General features: G+C 36.1%; 1 protein-coding gene across 2 annotated transcripts in view; it reads left to right on the plus strand.

The window, feature by feature from the left end:
* The first annotated feature begins 3,118 nt into the window (after positions 1-3,118).
* Positions 3,119-14,077, plus strand: part of LOC116167388 — a 23,356-nt gene continuing 12,397 nt past the window's right edge. Inside the window, exon 1 of one of the 2 annotated variants that reach the window (XM_031482741.1) lies at positions 3,119-3,256. The gene's annotated coding sequence lies outside the window, so the exon portion shown is untranslated. Of the gene's footprint in view, positions 3,257-4,344; positions 4,399-14,077 lie in introns of those variants that run through there. The other variant, XM_031482742.1, reaches the window with a different exon arrangement.

Genomic DNA, 14,077 nt, shown 5'->3' on the forward strand with positions numbered 1-14,077 from the left:
TTTTACAGAGGAATAAATATGGCCAGAATGGCATAGAACTTTTTTTTGCTTTAGTGTCGCCAAATTTCATCTTATGATCTTTCATCAGAGATATTTTTCTCTGACGTGCCATAGCTTTTAATTTACTACTTTGATTTTACCAAAATAAGTACCTTATTATTCAATTTTCACGACTGTGCTTTAGAAATCGCAGTCAAACTCATTTGCTAATTTGCTTTGGTAGTTTACATTTATAATCAAAATAAATGTCGTTTTAAATGTAGGAAAGTGTTCTTTTGGCAAGATTTTATTATATATATGTTTACTAAGTTAAAAGTAGTAATCTATGCAAAACCGATTTTTGTCTAAAAGACACTCTCGTGACAATTGACTAATTAAGTGTTATATTTAAAATGTAATATAGAAATCCATAGTAAATTCTTTATTAAAAAAAATCTAAAAATTCAATGTAACCCCTACGTTCAAAACAAATTAAAAAAATAATGTCATAGTCTAAACCGCGCATTTCTCAAGTAGGTATACTCGTTTTTTTTTAATACAGAATTATTAAAACGCAGAATTCAGTTCTTTTTAATTATTGAAACAAACTAAAAGAAGTGGTTTCAATTATTGATTCGCATTGTAAATTTAACTTTACCCCAATTTGACCATTAGTTTTCAACATAAGAGATCCCATCGTCAGGCGCTAAAAATGACCACCCTGTATACTTATCTACCATCTATCCTTATCGCAACTTTTAAACCCATGCAAACATAACGGCTAGAAAAATTTGCGGGCCATTTTTAAGCGACCTTTAACCATGAAAGGTAATAGATCTACATACTCGTAATCTCAATGAGACTTACAGCAAGTGAGAGCGTAATAACCAATTATTCATTATTTTGCGTGGAAGCGGCGGCTACAAAACGGTTTTCCGGCGTACCGACGTATTTTACGCAATTTTTTTCCAATATTAATTTAATTTGAATAGCGATTTGCCGAGTGCCGACTAACTGAAGTTTTGTCGCGACTATGGTCACTCGTTCGGGGGGGTGTGGAACCCCCCATACCCCCCCCCCCCCCCCAATCAATCCGGCCCTGTGGGTACCTCATTTGAGAGGAGTGCTCCATGTAAGGCTGACTGCAATCAGTTCACAAAACGATTGTGGTGAACAAATTTCCCAGCTATCGGAAAACTCCTGGTCCTCTTAAAGATTGTGTATACAGGGTGGTGACTTACGTAACGCATCATAGGGATTTCAATGTAAAATTCATAACATGCGATTATTGGCTCCCCAAATTATTTTAGATCAAAAATGTATTAAGGTTTTTTGTAGAAAAAAATTTTTTACGTCAATCAACCGTATTACTTTTCATTTTTTTGCATAATAAAGACGGAAAATTGGAAAAATAAAACCCGCATCTTTTTCAATCATCTGTGAAGCCATGGAATTTTCTAAAACAAAAAGATATCCAGTTATCAATATTAGCAGCAGTTCGAAATGGATTTTATGATCGACTTGGTTACTGTCTTGTAGTTAATGGTGACTTATTCGAACATTTATTGTAAATTGTTATATTAGGAAACCCTTTTCAGTAATTTAGTCTTTCTTTATGTTGAATTCGCTGTTCTAAATATAATACTTTTTGATGGAATTCGATTTGTTTTATAGCTGACGTTCCATGGCATGACGGATATTGGCGTAGTTTTTGTATTATAAAATTCCATGGCATCACAGATTATTGCAAAGATGCGGGTTTTATTTTTCCAATTTTCCGTTTTTATTATGCAAAAAATTGAAAAGTAATACGGTTGATTGACGTAAAAATTTTTTTTCTACAAAAAACCTTAATACATTTTTGCTCTAAAATAATTTGGGGAGCCAATAATCGCATGTTATGAATTTTACATTGAAATCCCTATGATGCGTTACGCAAGTCACCACCCTGTATGGTGTTCTTTCAGTGAAAGTGTCCATAACGGCATAACCAGAAAAATGTGCTCCATCATCCCCACGCAGGCTATTTTCTGCTAAGTTTCACGAGAAACATGCCTCGCCCTGAAAGGGATCTTCCCCTGTCCCATATTTATAGACTACTATTTCGGGCTAACCAGAAAAATGTGCTCCATCATCCCCACGCAGGCTATTTTCTGCTAAGTTTCACGAGAAACATGCCTCGCCCTGAAAGGGATCTTCCCCTGTCCCATATTTATAGACTACTATTTCGGTAAATAATGAATTTTGTACTTCTTTCAGTGTTACGATGGAGGGTATAATATCTGAGTCGTAGACTCGTAGTGTGAAAATTTTGGGGAAACCCTTTCTGGGAAATGATTATTTACACAGCTCGTAATGTTCGCAATTCCAATAGACAAACAAAATGGATCATCTCGACTTTAATATTGATTGACTGCGATGAAAAGTAAAGACGATATTAAAAGGCATGAGTCATTCAACATATATTCATTAGCAACCAGACGAAGTTATGAATGGAAACTTATCATTAAATGTTAATTGCAGTAGAAAATAGTAATTATGGAATACCTAGTAAAAGTTCATAGGTACGATTTGCATATCTAACGTTTAGTCTTGTCCACGCTATAAATAATTGTCGGAAACAAAAGAAAAAAATATTGTATAATTAGAAGCGGATGTGGGTCACACTTGGATGCGGTAGGTTACACTTAATTAAATTCGATTTGATTGTCAAACAATCGATACGTCTTTACTGTGTTACGAAAAGTAGATGAGCAGCATTCTTTTAAATTCAAATAAGAACATTTTTGGTCGTAGCGTACTTTTAAAATGAGGAAGAGGAAACATAGTAGGGGAAGATCGTACTCCACTGACCTCCACTGGACGTTCAAATTGGCCGCCAGCAAATGAGACAATGGTGGTTACCGATGCTCGAGGAAAGCGCGAAAAAGGCTTCACAGGTGTGGAGATTTCGCATTATTTACCTACTTCTTCCTCGCGGTAAAATGGCTCGTCGTTGGTCATATCAGGGTGATTGCGAGATTGTATAACTGTACATCCCCCGGTGTCTGGGTCAGAAGGCGGTCGTATCACACTAACTTACTGGTGGGGTTTCTAAAACACACTTTATGATTTCTTCGTTATAGTGGTAGCAGGTGGATATCATTCTTGATCTTCACGGCATACGAGATAGTGTGTGGTGTGTCAAAACATTCGTTTATTGTGGTGATAGAAGATTACGTGTATTTAGCTCACCCAAGAGCTGGATTATTTACACCAGTTTATTTAAATTGGCCAGGTAGGTCGCTTTAGTTGCTTAAGGAGACGCTTTCGATGCACGTGAGAAGAGATACTTGCGTGACTGCACCTCTGGTACCCAGCGGCGGCTTGTCTACGCTTACTCGGGCAGCAGGTCGGGTCAATCAGGTCGAATTGCGCTGGGTCTTGGTGGTCGTCTTAACGTTAACATTAACTGCCAATTGCCGTTTCTGTTGCAATTACGGAATACAAATTACACTTAACCGCTTTGTACGAAGCGTTTTGAACGGTAAAGGCAGTTGCAGAAATTCCCATTTGATTTTGCCATATCGGGCAATTTTTTTCTATTACCTTTAAACAGAAGATAATCGTACGTAGAAGTTGCGGAAAAATGCCGCAAAGCAAATGTGTTCCAGTTAATTTTACGGTTTATGATAGCCATTTGACGGTAAATGAAATTTGTAAGTGAAAGGCGATCATCCCGTCCGAAATTTCGTAATCAAACTTGCAAGCCAGCCTCCTTATACCTACAGTTCAAATTAAAATTTAAATCACGACTTTTTTAATTTAAAAATGTGCTACATCGCGAAATTATCGTGATTCAAATTTTGCTCTAATTAAATGATAACTGCACAAACGGCAACCGTAAGGCAAGGGGAAAACATTACGCAAGGCGTACTTCTTGTTATGGATTTGCGCATGTAAAAAAGTAGTTTAAAAGAATTACTGGAAGAATTACTGGAGTGTATATAACTCTTGATCGAAGTATACATTAAAATCACTACCTCTTGTGGTTTTGTACGGGAATTAATGATGAAGAAATAGTCTTCAGTATATGACTGGTCCTTATTTGAAAAAAAAATGAACATAATTAGTCTTCAACTGCCAAACTAAATCTTGCACATAGATTTTAAAGATGTGGAACACGATTCCGTTAAATGCTATGCAGATTTTACTTAATTCTTATTTTAAAAGTCAATGTGATTAATAATTTATTTTTGTTGGATTCATAACTCTATCATTTTAGACAGTGTTTATGGGCCATACCTTTGTGAAATGATGGGGTATTAATTTCTGTTTTATAAGGCATCTTGACTTTGTATTTGCATAAATAATTTACATCTTTCTAGCACAGAAATCGACACTTCACATTTGGAAAATCCACAGCCTCTCGTGTAAGACGTAAGTTTTTTTTAAAATAATTTTTATCGAGTGTGACCGTCGATTTTTTGCTTAATCCCTAAACCCCAGACGGCATAACGTCATTCATCCGTAACACCGTTCACGCAATTTACTACCCGAAAGGCGACTATTGGTAATATGATATTATTTTTGGGTTATTTGTAAACATTTGAAAATATGTTTCGTTCTACGAATGGAACTATAAATCAGTCACGTTCGCTACTTTGTTTTAATTAAAGGAAGGGATGAAGGAACAGGCAGTTGGTTTTTATACAAATGGGCAGTAGCTGCGTATTTATTGGAATTGTATTAGTAGTGAGTGAACAGTGCGTGATTAAGTGTCTGTGTTCTTTTGGAGAATAGGTGAGTGAATCTCACAGAGCAATTCAGTTTTACAAAGCATGTTTAATTAGCGTTCATTATGAAATTGATATACAAATATGGTACCACAGTTTATGCATAAACCAGGTAGAATTATTGGTTGGCGTAATCTATTCCACGCTGCTTGTTGTTGATTACTGTGAGGCGCGTTGAATCCCCTCGACAGTGTTTTGTTGATGGAACTGTGCACGGTTCCAGGCTAGTACTTAGGGTAGGTATTAGGATATCGTGAATGGCGATTGCGTTGAATCCCCTAGGACTTGTTAACACTTAAAACGTAGTGATGATGGGTTCTAGGTTGCGTCATGCACGGTCGAGTTTAATCCCCTAATACCATTGCACACTCTATGCTAGTTGTTGTGGCACTTTTGGTTGGTGGAGGGTTGCGTCTTTGAACCCAGGACCTACCACACACGTTGAGCAGGGTGATGGTCTGACCTGGACTTTGACGATTGCGTTTAATCCCCCAACACCACTGCACAGCCAAAAGGGAATGGATAACTCTAATTTAATAACGAGAATGAGTAACTATAATATAACGAGAATTAAATAGAACTCTCATAGAATATCGAAAATAGGGAAGTCCAATCTAATGACGAAAGATTAGAACTCTCCTATGATTATTGAGATTATATTATGGAAGTTTTCCATAGAGAGTATAGTAATTGACAGTCAGTATTATTTGTAGTCATCCATGTTGGGTTGACTGGTTGCTCAGAGAACTATTTTCTAATTGCAGGTACGATCATCCGCTGCCAACTTTCAGGTCAAGTTTAGTTTGATTTTGATTCCTTGTTGTAAGTACTTACTTTATCATTGTTTTGTAACTAGTTATTTTATTACAATTAATCATCCTGACAAATTATGTCTATTCTTCAGCGATTTAATTATTTAAAATGATTGTGGTCAAAAACACGCCTTCCCCCCCTGTCAATCCATAATTACCCCCCTACATTCGTTAGAAGATTGGCCGTTTATAAACAAATTTTCGAAATTTTTTACGTTTTGGTTCATTTTTTATTCTTTTGTGTTTTCGAAGAGTGGCCGAACTAGTTACTCTTTGGCCTGAACTCAGAAATTTCTTTTATGTTCCAAATCCAAAAATGTTTTCTCATCACAATGCGTCAGTTAAAAAAGAAAAATTCGGAACTCGAATCAGAAATGAAATGTTATATCAATAAACGATTTCTAATATTTTCGATATTAGTATCTACATGAATTGTTTTCGTCTGTTGTCGCCTCCGTAAATACTGGAAGTTGGTGCCATTTCGATTTTTTTAAATAAAAACATACTATTTTCCATTTTTTTAATGCGCCAGTTTATTCTGAATTTTACGCATTTACTAATTGCGTACCTATCTGTCATAGTTTTTGACATATGTCAATGTTTCTATAAAAATTTGGAGGGAGATGCAAGGGTCCATTCAAAAATTCATATCTTTTTTATAATCGAATCTTTTAAGTCTATGAATTTTTAGAGTGACCGCTGAAGTCTTATAAAAGTTTCCACGATTTTTAAATAAAAAAATAACTTCAGTTTTTCAAATTGGAACTATAATTTCTGATGTCAGAAATGAATGTAGTTTTGAATTTTGGTTCCACTTTTATTAACATTGTATACCTATATCCGATAGTTTTTGAGTTATTGCCACATTTTGAAAGAAATATTCTTTTCTTTTATTCTAAAATTCAAATCTACATTGACTTTTGGCATCAAAAATTGTAGTTGTAATTTGAAAAACTGAAGTTTTTGACATTTTTTATTGCTTATTATAAAAAATCGCCTTGGAAACTGGTTCTAGACTCTCAGCGATCATTCGATTATAAAAAAGAGTACTCATTTCTCTTATTTTGAAAGATTTAAAAGATATGAATTTTTGAATCTCCTTTAAGGAAAAATTGGCACGTCAAGAACTATGACAAATCTTAAATGCGTTAAATTCAGACTAAAATGGAGCATTTCGAAAAAAATAGAATACGGTATCTTTCTATTTAAAAAGAAGCAAGATGGCACCGACTTCCGGCATTTACAGAAGCACCGTCATCTTGAAATTATTTAATTTCAAGTTGGAATGGTCGATTATGACTGTAAACCCAATATCAAATTTCTATTTCAAGTTTAAAAACTTTTAAGGAACGGGCTAAGGGAAAAATATTTTAAACGAATTTTAATTGCCGATACATAATATTTATAGAATGGAATTTCTACACGCAGGTAAAAATTGGGTTCGCGCATGGAAAAACCAATTTGAATGCGCTTTTAGCAGAAGTGAGACCGTATGAAGTAGGTATTTGTGGTATACGTTGTAAAGGTTATAAACAAAAAATACGCTTTAGCCAATCGCATGAGTGCGGCCTACTGATTGAACACAAAACTCTATTGCGGGAAATTTTAAAACTTTTGATAGGCCAGATATTTCCAATTTTTTCCCGTGCACTTTGGACCATCAGAAACCCCCTTAATTTTTTTCTACTGTATGGAAAAACTTCTAACTAAAATTTTCAGTAATGGGGTTTTGTGGTAAACCTTATAGGATTATTGATTTTGTAAATTCTAAGGCAAATAGTCTGCACCAGAGTTCTTAAAGGTTTTCAAATAAACCCATGTGCACCCGTTTCATATAGAAAAATGTTCTATACATTCGATTTAATGAGATATATACTATATTCCATACATAATGGGCAGCCTGTATAAATGCGCAAACATCCACAGTTGACATTTGGGTGAAAAGTTTTTTAAACTATTTTTTACGAGGTATGAGCTAAGAAAGACTGTTGCAGGACCCTTTAGAATAAATAAGGTAGAAATTTGACGTCTAGGTTCTGCATTTAGAGGTGACGGCGTTGATTATCCTAGGGCCTAGGGAGTATCCTGGGAAATGCAGTGTTCAATTTTCTTAAAATTTGCCTCATTCGCATTCATTAATAGTATATTAAGATACAAGTGTATAATCAAGTCTTTAAAGCACGCGCAACGAGTTTAAGGGCACGACGCAAAGCGGAGTGCCTTTAACGTTGCAAGTGCTTTAAAGACAAATTATACACGTGTATCTTATAGTATTTTTTATTATACCTGCAGTATAATTTAAAAATAGGAAATACAATGCAGTCATATTGACGTTATACTCGAATACATGTTTAATTAAGTGGGCTGGGTGTTCGAAATTTCACGATTGCCATGGAAATGTCACTTGACGTTTGCTTATAAAAATCATCGTCTTTGTGAATTAAACGATTTCCGTTGAAAAAGATAATACACCGTCCATTAAATCGATTGTTGTAAAATCTAAACAAACGTTGGTAGGTGTAAAATCCAACTCCAGCAAAGCCTATTATAAAGAATATGAAAAGTGGTTTCCATGGATGAATAGGAAGTTACTTACGAATACAGTCTTAAATGCATCCATAATGCTGGCATATATGAACGAAATGTCAAAGGTATTTAAATCTTCTATATTGTGGTGCATTCATTCAAAACTTTAAAGCAATGCTGCGATTAAAAAGAGCAGCAGATTTGGAGCATACGCATACCCTAAATTACGCGTGTTTGTGAAAGCTTCAACCAAAGGATAGGTACAAAAGCCAAAGAAATGTTCTGCATTTACAGAAAGCGACCTAAGAGGATTTTTTTATTTCATCCAGATGACAGTTTCAAAAGTCATACTTGAAGTATCGTTACTTAGCAACTTAGCAACTTTAAAGCACGTGTGTTTTAAAGGCCCTTTTTCGCACGCATTTGAGTGTTTAAAACGGAGATTGTGATTCAGGTATAATAAAAAATGCATATCAATTCGCATCACTCGTGAAAATTTTCATGGAAAATTCGCCGCCTCGAGCGAGTTTTTATTTCTCATTCACTTTTCATTTACTTTTTATTAAGGTCTCATAAAATGAATGAGGTTTGTTAAAAAAAGAGAAGAAAAATACTTGAGTATAATTTTCCTTGAAACGGCTGGTAAATATTTCGGTTGGAAGTAATTTTCTTTGACAGCGACTCTCCGAGGAGTGCATATTTACAAAACGATCTTTCGTGAGCGAATTTTCCGGAAAAAGTTTCCTTAGGAAAGAGTGGTCAGAGCGGGTGGGGAAAAATTTTCTCAAATTTGGTATTTTTACTGTCCCGATTTTCCGTTCTGAATACTTTCGAAAGTGGTTACACAATAAGCAAGATTTAATGGGACTTTCAAAAAACACGTCAAGTTAGATAACGGGAAATTTCAGGGAAGGTTTACTGTAAGTATTAGCATTCACCCCGCATCACCAGCCCACTCCCACTTTAAAATTATAATATGCATCCCCCGCCGAAAGAGTGACACATCATTTTATAGGTCACAAAATTGAAAATTGTAGATGGTCTGGTTATGAATTACGCGTAATTTCTTCTTTTGTGAATTGATTAAAGTCTCAAAAAATGAATGAAGTTCCTAGTTTTTCCAAAAACACCTGCTTTAGCCGCCAATGTGCTTTCTTCTTGATGCATTTCTGAACAAACACAATTATAGGCATTGGAAGAACGAAAATCCACGCTTGTTTCGAGAAGATTGCACTCAATTTTCGGCGAAAATCATTGTTCTCGGTGGTTCGTTTTGAAACGAAAACCTTGTATAAGTACAGGTAGCGTAGATCATTCACAATCCGCTGTTAATTATTATTCCCATATTCCATACTATTAATAAAATGAATAAAATGCACCTACTTCATATTACAAATGAGCCAAAAATTACAACAATTTTGCAATGACGCATTTTCAATAATTTAGGTAGAACTTTCGTGTTTTCTGGTAGGTGTAGAGTAAACTTCTGAAAACGCTGCAGTTTGAGGACTCATTTCTTTTTTGTGATGAATATTTTTCCGGAATTGTATCACGGGTTACAGATGTGCTTCAATAAGTGCATGAAAGCCATTGCATTGGATCGATCAATGCAACAAACAGGTAGGATTTACTGGTGACCTAAAGTAGGTGGACCTACTGCCCACCTACCTCGCATGACCCCATTCACACGATCATTTAAATTGTGCTTGTAACGCTACGAAAGAGGAAAACGTACCAAGTAGAAATATAAAACAAAGCGTGGTGTGAAAATAGTAATTGTAAACCGCGTTCAATATTGAATTTTCTCTTGTCGATAATAACTTGTGTACCTAATTGCAGCATAAATTGAGTACAAAGCTTCAAACCAATCTTATTATTATCGTCCTTCCGTAACAGAAGGTGAAATAAATAAGAACTGTATACAATAATAAATTAACTTGTATGAGGCTCTGTTAGGTCAGGTGCAATTCCGGAACTGGAAAAATGTGCAGATGGTTCAACATCTCCGTTAGTGTACGCGATTGCCTGGATTAATGTGATATACTTATTGCATTCACGCAAGTGATTGGTACTATTAGTTGCGCTATACCAACTGCAGCTGAATCCTTTCTAGAATTCTAAAATTGAATTGACAATAGATCAATGAAAAGAATGTTATGAACAGTTGTTAGTGCGGGGGTTATAGGTTTCAACCTTGCATTTTGTGATAACTTTATGAAACTTTCAGAGGATGTTCTAGACACCCTAAGGTTCAATTTCAGCTATGCCGCCACCCCCGCAACCCTTGACGGCACTTGCTATAGCGGGTTTCTTAAGTGCAAGGTAGCATTTCAATACCCGCCCATGAAATGAGTCCAAAATGTATATCCAGGGTTTGTTTTGTACTTTCTTACATCTAGGAAGGTTGAAGGGAATTGTCAAATACCCAGGGAGAATTTATGTAGGGTATATAACGTGGTTTACCTATTTTTAAGGCGCTTTTAACAGTGCGGACAGTAAAATCGTGACGGAGACCTTTTTTGGCTGCTCTATTGAATAGGTATTATCTTGATAAAAAACTATAAGAAGCTAACCCGTGGAAATAAAGCGCGACAGGAGTTTGAACTGGAATATAATGGGAAACTGTAATCGAGTCCGATTCTTGAACTGAGAAGAAATGAGAATCTTGCTTTCCTCCTATTTACCGCAAAGAGAGTTCGGCGGTCAAACAATGCGGGTGCAAGGGATTTGTGAGATTTGTTCGCGCTTTCTTCCATAAGCGTTTAGGCTTCTTATAGTGTTTTTTATTGAATAGGTATTATATAGTTAACTATGCTCTAAAGTATTTATTGAGACTTTACAATGCTGAAAGGAAAGTTAACGATAACTACGGCACTAAAATTATTGAATCCTATCTTGAGAACACTCGCCTCCGCAGTCGCACAATTCGGTGCAGGGCATGTCGGACTTGGCACAGCTGCATCTTTGTGTGCAACCTTTCTTAAGAGAGGCGGTAAGTAGGCGAATAGATGAATTTACAATTGAATACATATTCAACAAACAAACTTAATCTACATACATTCGCAGGACATGTATGGGGACATTGCCTCCTGGCGCAACAGCAACTTCCGGATCCATGTGATTGGGGTTGGAGAAACTCGAGTGAAGATCAAGAATGGGAGCCTGTCTGGATTTTAAAACCTCCAATTCCATAAGCTTTTGTAATCTTAGTAAAATGTGGATGTAAGAAAGGTTGCACACAAAGATGCAGCTTTGTCAAGTCCGATGTGACCTGCACCGAATTGTGCGACTGCGGAGGCGAGTGTTCTCAAGATAGGGCTCAATAATTTGAGTGCCGTAGATATTGTTAACTTTCCTTTCAGCATTGTAATGTCTCAATAAATACTTTAGAGCATAGTTAAATATATAATATTCAATAGAGCAGCCAAAAGAGGTCTCCGTCACGATTTTACTGTCCGCACTATAGAGAATGCAATACCGGGATTGCGGGGGGTAACCAATTTCGAAAGAAAATTCAAAGGGCTGTAACTTTTGAACTAGTAGCCCAATCTTAGAACTGTTTGGAATTATGGATTCTACAGGCCACATTCTATAAGAAAAATTTTTTTTCCGGGTCGATCTGATCTGATCGATCTTATTAATTTTGGTGCGTAGAATCCAAAACAATTCGTACTTTTTCGATCAGACTTCTCAATCAAAAGTTATAGACTAGAAACCAATTTCGAAAGAAAATTCAAAGGGCCTGTAACTTTTGAACTAGTAGCCCAATCTTGGAACTGTTTGAAATTATGGATTCTACAGGCCACATTCTATAAGAAAATTTTTTTTCCGGGTCGATCTGAGACAATTTTTTTTTCGGGGGCCCAAAAAAAGGCAGTGTATAACCTTCCTTTTTTACCAAAAATCGACTACACCAAAATTTCTCGGGAAAACACTTTTTCTAATTAATTTTGGTGCGTAGAATCCAAAACAATTCGTACTTTTTCGATCAGACTTCTCAATCAAAAGTTATAGACTAGAAACTAGGGAATACAATACCGGGATTGCGGGATCCCGAAATACCGGGATCCCGCAGCATTTTTGCGAGATTAATCTCGCACATAAATGGAGCGGGATCCCGCGGGATTTGCGGGACTGAGGAATTTGTCGACGACTCTGTTTACTTTGTTAATGAAACTGATAACGGCGAATTATTTCTTAAATAATTGTTAAACTTTTTTCGTTAAAAATGTACTATGATTTTTGAGGCACTTTAGAAGACTTTTTGTGCTTTACAGGTAAGGTTTTTTGAGTTCTAAGTTAGGCCGAAGGTACTTTTTTGTTAAATATTGTGATAATTAGCGATTTATTTTAATACAGAAGTTAACCGCACAGAATTGCTTATTTACCAATTTATTTAAAGTTTTGTGAGATCCCGCAAATACCGGAATCCCGCGGGATTAACATCTAACAATCCCGCAAATACCGGGATTGAGATTTTGCTGCGGGATTGCATTCCCTAGTCAGCACTGTTAAAAGCGCCTTAAAAATAGGCAAACCACGTAAAATACCCTAAATAAATTCTCCCTGGGTATTTGACAATTCCCTTCAACCTTCCTAGATGTAAGAAAATACAAAACAAACCCTGGACATACATTTTTGACCCATTTTATGGGCGGGTATTGAAATGCTACATTGCGCTTAAGAAACCCGCATAGCTGAAATTGAACCTTAGGGTGTCTAGAACATCCTCTGAAAGTTTCATAAAGTTATCACAAAATGCAAGGTTGAAACCTATTTTGGCTCTTAACCCCTGCACTATGTTGGAGAAATTCGAGGGTAGGTGCGGATCAGTTTACAAGATAACTGAACTCATCTCAATTACTTCAGAAACCTTCTTTATAAGAAATCAGGAATCTTGGATTACTGTTTATATGTAAGCAGTCGATGCATAGAATCAGGCTTTTCTCCACTACATTACATTCATTTGCGGTAGGTATATCAATCAAAGTATATAAAAATATCGGTTTACCGGGACGCCACTGTCAAACCCTACAATTATTACATAAATAATACAAAATAGAGTATATGAAGCCAAGGTAAATTTGAAATTGAACGCTAAATTATCCCCTCATTAACACAATGTTATAATTTTAGAGTTCAGCACCCACCCCACAAAATTATTTCAATTTCAATTTGTTCAGGCGTAAAATTAACTAACAACACGTGCTTCCATTGATCTTTGTTCATCTCAAACGACGCCAGTGGTAGATTTTCGGGTGTCTTTGTGAAGAACGATTAGCTCTGTTCTTAATTTGCATTCACTTGGTTGTCTTGGGTGTAAATGGACCATTATCTTGGTTTTTGCGTTTGTACGATCACATCCACCTATTCACGCAACCATCGCATTCGCTTTTTGGCTTGGGAGATTCAGTTGTTGTGCCGCCTTTTTTGTGATGAGCCGTTTCAATTACTATCCATCTTCTTTCTCCATTTTCGGAAATTCCAGGATTCTATCTAATATCTTATTTACCATTAATCTGTTATTATACCTCCTTTGAGGAATTTCCCATGATCTCAAATAATTGTGTCCGAGATCCGCTTCTCCGTCCTTTTAAATAATGCATGTTTTCCGCATTAGATAAAGTCCACATCGTTACTGGATCCAATTTGCATGTGAGAAGCTTACCTCATTTGCTTGAATATCCACTTCAAGTTCGGACATTAGCTCCCACTTCTTCTCGGCAGTGTTTCGCACCGGCTTGAATTCTGTTCCATTATTCCCTTGTTCCTGATCCATTTTTAGCGCATTTTTGAAAAAATACGGTATTATAAGTATTCGTTATGGCTGGCTGGCCGGCTGTTCGGCTGAGATCTACGCGCTACCAGTATAACAACTTTGTGATTTGTTTGTTTGTTGGTTAAATTTTCATTAATAATAAAGGACATACACAAATCCGTGATTCCTAACTTTAATTTATTAAGTGCATTCGTGACCAAAGACCT

This window comes from Photinus pyralis, unplaced genomic scaffold, assembly GCF_008802855.1.
Source record: "Photinus pyralis isolate 1611_PpyrPB1 unplaced genomic scaffold, Ppyr1.3 Ppyr1.4_LG3b, whole genome shotgun sequence".
Taxonomy (NCBI): Eukaryota; Metazoa; Arthropoda; class Insecta; order Coleoptera; family Lampyridae; genus Photinus; species Photinus pyralis.